Source organism: Balaenoptera musculus, chromosome 14, assembly GCF_009873245.2.
Source record: "Balaenoptera musculus isolate JJ_BM4_2016_0621 chromosome 14, mBalMus1.pri.v3, whole genome shotgun sequence".
NCBI lineage: Eukaryota > Metazoa > Chordata > Mammalia > Artiodactyla > Balaenopteridae > Balaenoptera > Balaenoptera musculus.
In genome coordinates this window covers 41287455-41294630 of record NC_045798.1, presented here as the reverse complement: position 1 = coordinate 41294630, position 7176 = coordinate 41287455, and the positions used below count along the sequence as shown (strand labels likewise).

At 37.4% G+C, this 7176-nt stretch overlaps 1 protein-coding gene across 3 annotated transcripts in view; it reads left to right on the top strand.

Annotated features, from left to right (window-relative positions):
• OSBPL1A (oxysterol binding protein like 1A) overlaps nt 1–7176 on the top strand; it is a 216604-nt gene continuing 209428 nt past the window's right edge. Inside the window, exon 1 of one of the 3 annotated variants that reach the window (XM_036823536.1) lies at nt 1–225. The gene's annotated coding sequence lies outside the window, so the exon portion shown is untranslated. The remainder of the gene's footprint in view (nt 226–7176) is intronic. The other 2 variants (XM_036823537.1, XM_036823538.1) reach the window with 2 other exon arrangements.

Below are 7176 nucleotides of genomic sequence, written 5' to 3'. Positions count from 1 at the left end.
GGCCGCGCGGAGGGGCGGCGCCACCTCGCGGAGTGGTGCCTGGCCGCCTTGCGCTCCACCGGTTCCCAGCGCAGGGATCCCGGAGACCGACGTTCCGCGGCGCCGCGAGTCTTCCGGGGGTGCGAGCCAGCTGATGGCCGCTTCCTGGGCGTGAGGCGGGCAGACGGGGAGCCTGCTGTTGTGGTCCCCACCCCGGGAGCTCTGGGAGCCCGGGTGACCGCGTAGGTCAGTTTCCTAGGCCGGTTCCCCTGCGAACGGGCTCCCCCCCTTGCCTGGTGGTGGGGGAGGTCTGTCCGCGCGTGGTGGGGGGCGAGGGCGCGTCTTCCGCGCGTCTCCGAGGATGGTCAGGGTCGTGACCTGGAGATGCTGGGCTCTGAGCCAGAGCTAGGCTTCCCCGAAGTCCCTGGATGCTCCAGCGCTGCGAGGAAGTTAGTTGTTACAAGCAGCAAGATGTTGGTATTTGTTGCATTTCCACTTCGGGTGTTAGGACTTCGTCCTGGTGCCACATGCATTCCCTACTAAGTCATCAGCTGCTTGCTTTCTCGGTACTTGGATGTGTGCATTCCAACTTTTAGTTTCCTACTGGCGTGAAGAGTATTGATTCACAGTGGAAGTCACGAGCTGTTCACGTGACCATTCTCACAGTGTACCTCGTGCTCAATTCTACTAGCATGAAAGACTATCAGAGGAATTCAGAAACAGTGTGAAAGATTGCAGCAGCACAAGAGAAACAAGGATTCATTTATGGCAGGAGACGTTGAAAAGGGTTATCCTGATGTAGTTAATATTAGTTTTCAGTTGTGAAAGCCTTTGCTTTATGCAGATTGTATTGTGAAGTCGAACTGTTGGCAGACGATGTTAACTTAAAGTAGACTGTTTGAATGTTGCAAATTTAGCGATTAGGCTTTTGTGGATAGTTGATAACATAATGAAATCAGCTTTAAAATCAGTGGTGTGTTTTCCTTGAAAATCTCAGCCGTTGTATTGTAATTGATGCATTCTGGATATAGAGTTCAGAATATCCTCACCTCTTGACTCAGAATTTGGAAAATACTTTGATTTGTTTTGATGGCTTAGCAATGTTCGTGGTCTGACTCTGAGGCAACGAATTTTTTGCAGCCGGTGTGCCTAGGTGTAATTTCTGAATTCCCCAGCTGAAATTTTAAAGGTCTCTGTATTAATTACAGAATAGTTATAAAATTCAACCTTTTTTCATTCCCAGGTTCTAAACTAAGGGCTCTATCTCCAGTCTGTGGGGAGGGGGAGGGGGGAGAGGAGAAAACCGTCAGTAAAGTTCCTTTTAAAATTTATCTTTTTCTTTTCTCCCAGGCAGAGCAACTGTCCCAGCATTGAGCAACTGATATGCAAAATAGGAGTTAACTGCTGCAAGTTGAGTAGATTTATCTGGAGCAGTTGTTGTGTATCAGTGTAGGGTTTTGCCAGAGTCTTTATCAGATGACACTTGCTAAATATCTCCTTGTTCATCAGCAGAAATTTGGGGGTGGGGGGCTGGCTAATCCTTGTCTCTGGAGGCTGCTCAGCCTTGCAGGTATTATTTGCACAGCACTTACACCTGTAATTCAGAGCAGCTAGATGTTACTTCTGTGAAAATTGCTTTCCCACTCTTCCCCCAAAGCAAAGGGAAATGATACTTGTTTAGAACCAGCAACTAGGTAGAAAAATACAGCCAATTTCTTTTGTGTGATAACGTGGTGCAATGTCTATTTAACACATTTTTTTCTTCATGTGGCTTTATTTTACTTAGACATATCTATAATTATAATACCTCAAACCTGACACTTTGGCAATTTCTTACCTCTTGCTATTACTAGGAGCTGAGCTTTTGTACATTATATGTATTCACTGAGAAAAGTAGTCAATAGGAAGTGGAAATCAGCCTAACTAATAACATATGGAGGATAGAGCAAGCACATGTAAGAAATTTGAAGTGGTTAAGCCAAGTCTGGTGGTAATTAGAACTTTATTGATTTGTAAATTCTTTCCAGTTCCTAGGAGGAGGACAGGTGTTAGCAGTATAGGCACCAGCTGATGCCAGTCTCACCAGGATTCATTAATGTGTGTCAGAAAAGATACTCTCTTGCATTCTGTACAGAATATATTGATGATCATAATGTCATATAAGTATCTTACAGGATGTTCTTGATCCCTAGAAATGTTGCATTTTTTTCTCTTACCTGATCTCATCCACTAATGAGGTGGGCAAGTATAAGAATACTTTTTAATGCCTAAAGTAAGAGGATATACTAGGTCACTAACTTTTTCTGAGTTGTATTCATCAACCAGCAAATAGGAAATTACTGTACTATACAGTGAAAGTGGTCTTTAACTGTACAGTTTCCTATCATGTGACAATGGAAAGTAACCACGTTTTTACTTTGTTGTTTAAAGTTTTCCTTTAAAGAGAAACTTCTGGCCATACGGTGGATAACTGGTCAGTATTATTACACGTTTCATTAAGCTTGGAAGGTAATTTTCAAATGTGAAATAAAATGGGAAACATTTAAATACATTTTATCTAAAATTTAAGGAATTTTTTCATTGGAAGGTAACAGTTGATCAGCCTCCTGGTTGGTATTATTATCTAAAACTGTATTTATCTTAATTTGTGGACTTCTCTGCCGTTTGCTTCTATGGGCCAAACTGTTTGGAAACAATAGTTAATAGTTTTTATTAACTGTTTATTAACAGTAGAATCTACGAAGTTCAAATTGAAATCAGAGCTGCATCTGAGGGTTAGTTCTTGTTTGTGAAGCAGATAAAATGTATAGCAACCTAAGGTTTAAACAATTTCATAAAGCAAGGCCATGAAGCTTATTTCGTTTTCAACAGTTTTGTTAAACATTTACATTTTCGACTGAATAAAGGTAAAATAATAAATAAATAGGCAGCAAGTAGGCTTGTTCTTTTATTATACCTGTATGGCATCCAAGTCAGTGTGGGTACGTAATGAATAAGAGACAGTAATGTAAATAAGTCGAATATAAAGTAAATAATTTGGTATAGGCATTTTACATTGATTTCAATGGCTTACAAACTGTAGTAAGACATATCACAATTATAGCCAGGTGTCTATCATTTCTCCTGCAAAAGAGGTGATGTCGTTTATCAGGACACAGGGTCCTGTTGAAGTTAGAGAAAAAGTTTCACTGAATTAAAAATTAAGTGATTTTTAATTTAATTTCATATTTTTAAAAAAGGCAAGTGCTTCCTAAAATAGACTTTAAAATTTGCTGTCATTTTCCTTAAATTGCCATATTTTGGATGTCTCATTTCAGTCAGTAAATCTTCTTAAAATGAGGGGATTAAGCTATAATTCAGATTCAGCTTTCTCAGTGCTCATACATGAACAGTAACTAGGACCTTAAATTTTAGAGGCTGAATTGAGTTTTATAAATATATAGCATTAATAATATTTCATCCCTTGATAAGAAGTTCTAGATTCTGGTTGTGGCTATTAAAGCCATACCCTTGGCAATTAACTTTATCTTTGTGCTTTTCAGTTTCTTCATCTCTAAAATCAGTCTTAGCTTAAATATGAATCTATCTACCAAAGCTAAATTTCGAAACCAAGAAAAAATGCATTTAATTATTTGTGTTATCACAAATGTCATAGTTCTATATATACATATTTGTATATGCCTATGTACAAATAGGTATATATACACACACACATACATACACTGAGGAATATGTGATCACGTAAAAGAACTTAATGATTGCTTGCTAGGAACTAACAAGATTGAGAGCAAAACTCTATTTCTATTGCCATGTTTTAACATAGTCACTTTAATTTTTTAATATTTTCCTTATATTAAAAATACAATATTGGAAGGAGAAATATTGGAAAAAGAAAGCGCCGTTAAGCAGCTAACTAGTGTACTTCGGAATGCGGTGCTGAGCACACTAGAGATTTTTTTGTTTTAAAGACTTAGTTTGTAAAATATTTGTATTCATAAATACTTAATTTTTCTCACTATTCAAATCCCTAGTATACAGTATATTTCAAATATTATTTTAATAATGTATTACCAAGCATAAAATCAGTATCTGAGAATTTTAAAAATCATCACAACATATAGTCATAACAAGTTTTGAATAATTAGCTTCCTTTGGCTCTGTTAATAGTACAAAAGCTATTTCTCAATTGTTAGAGCCAAATTTCAGATGCTTCCTCTTTTTTTTTTTTTTTTTTTTTTTTTAATTTTTGGGCCGTACTGCGCGGCATGTGAGATCTTAGTTTCCTGACCGGGGATTGAACCCACGCTCCTTGCAGTGGAGGCGCGAAGTCTTAACAACTGAACCCCCTCATTTTTTTTTAATTCTGGTAAAATACATATAACATATGTTTTTAACCATTTTTAAGTATACTGTGCAGTAGCCATCACTACTATCCATCTCTAGAACTTTCTCATCATCTCAAACTGAAACTCTGTGTCTGTTAAGCACTAACTCCCCATTTTCTCCTCTCCCAGCTTTTAATAACCACCATTCTACTTTTTGGTTGCGTGAATTTGTCTACTCCAAGTATCTTATATTAGTGGAGTCATGTATTTGTCCTTTTGTGTCTGGCTTATTTCACTTAGCATGATGTGTTCAGGGTTCATGATTGTTGTGTCACGTTTCAGAATTTCATTCCTTTTGAAGGCTGAATAATAGTCCATTGTATGTATATACTACATTTTGCTCATCCATTCATCCACCAGTGGACACTTGGGCTGCTTCCACCTCTTGGCTCTTGTGAAGAATGCTCCTGTGATCATGAATGTGCAGATATCTCTTTCAGCAGTTCCTTCTTTAAATTCTTTTGGGTATATACTCAGAAGTGGAATTGCTGGATCATATGGGAATTCTACGTTTAAGTTTTTGAGGATTCACCATACTTTCCTGATGTTTTATAATGTCCAGTTACATATTGCCGTATGTATGATCGAATAAAGTTAGCCTGGAGGTCTTTGAATTTTAACTCTTCAAACACCTTTAAGAACTCTGTTAAAGGACACATCATTTAATATTCTGAATGTCTGGTACTCAGGGGAATTAGCTCTGATTGTTGAACTTCACTGTCTTTGATTTCTCTAGGAATTTTCTACTTTGATTCTGTAGAAATAGTAAAAGTAGCAGTTCAACTTGTAAAATAGTAGACCTCTGACTGAATTGAATGTTGATTGCCCTTTAAGCTACAAGTGGTCTCTGCCAAGATTTCAGAGTTGTTAGGGCCACAGAATTTATCCACTGTAGTGAATGGGGATTTAGTGGCATGGATTATCAAGTATGGGGACCAGTTTAATTAGGTAATATACAGTGTTTACGCAACAACAAAACAGAAATTTGCTTTCCACAAAATAATTTAGAATTAGAAGCTTGGCTTCCCCAGTGGACCTTGGAGGAGAGGAAACATAAGGCAAAACATAAGGTCTCTAGTCTCCTAGTTTTTGAAGCTCAAAATGTTTTTGACTAGTTATTTCCTCGAAAACATTCTCTTGGCCATTAAAATCTCATTCATGAATCTTAAAAACAGAGTTTGGAATTGCGTGAATGTGAAAAGAGTGGCTGAAAATATCCACAAAGAGATACTGAAAAATACTATATGTGCTGATAGGATGTGGCTCAAATCTAGTCTCATAAGATACATTAAGGGATTACTTGTCTTTCTTTTGGCTTAAACATCAGAGACAGTGCATTTTGAAATAAGCTCTCATGAGTCCAAAGAAAGTTTTTTAACATCTGTTCAACATTTGAATTTGGATTCTTTGATTTTTGTATTTTTTCTAAAGTTAACTGTTAACCACAAATTATTTATAAGTTAGAGATGTATCAAGTTAAAGAAGCAATGATAATCCTCAATAATCCTGGAGTGTATATTTTAAAAGGTATGATTTTTGGTATGATCTTAATTCATTTCCTGTGGCATATAAGGAAAAAAAATCTTCATTTTTTGATCACTGGATAAAGGTGTACCGCTTATAATGAACATGTTACTCTTAGGCCTTCCAATCGGTGTTGCTTTTGTTCTTGAAAACCTAATTCCACGTTCATCCATCCGTCCACTTAATAAATATTTGGTTGCCTGCTCTGTTCTAGGCACCTTGCTGGGTACTAGGGATATAGTGGGGACACATAAGAAATGTGGGACCCTTTTTCTCATTAAGTTTACAGTGTAGTGTAGGGAGAGCCAAAGAAGTGACCATATGTGCACCTACAGACATTTGTGGCAAAAATAAGGTGCTGTGAAGGTTTATAAAGGGGATCTAGTGGAGTTTGGGAGTGGAGATGGCAAGTCAGACCTCTTGAGAAATGTGGATAGTAATTTATTTGTACAGTTGACTTCTGTATAACATAAGTTACTGGGAATTCCCTGGCGGTTCAGTGGTTAGGACTCTGCACTTTCACTGCCGTGGCCCTGATTCAGTCCCTGGTCAGGGAACTAAGATCCTGCAAGCTGTGTAGCATGGCCAAAAAAAAAAAAAAAAAATGTGTGTGTATACATATATATATATATATGTGTGTGTGTGTATATATATATATAAAATATATAAATATAAGCACATATATATTAATATATATTATATATGTTAAAATATATAATAACATAAAACATAAATTATCCTAATGTAAGGCCTGGTTTTATTCATTAGTGTGTCACCAAAGTTTAGAACAATGCCTGGACCGTGGTCAGCCCTCATTTAAGGGTTTCTTGATAGTAACACTGTGATAGTAGAGATAGGGAAAGTGTTGTTGGCCCTGGAGGTGATGGGGAAACTGCAGCTTCTTGTGGATGTCATGTTGGGCACCTTCCTAGCCCAAGCTGGCTACCTAGATGCTGACCTGCGGAATAAAGTTTTAGGTACTATTGATGTATCAAATTCTGAATCTTCAGGTCTGCATAGACGGCAGTGGACTTTTAGTTATAATGGTTCTTGGATGAAGAAAAAATAATGAATGTTTTTATGTCTTGGTTTGGAACATCTTCTGAGTTTCTTTGCAGCATAGGTGAAAGGAACATAATGATCATTTTGTTTTACTGTAGTACAGCTATCATTTTAAGAAGTTTACTTGGTCTTTAAATTACAGGTATTTTTGGAGTTGTGCTATTTTGACTGGGTGTTAGAGCCACTAGGAAATTATTTTGTTATAAAATTGTGTTTTTACTGTTTT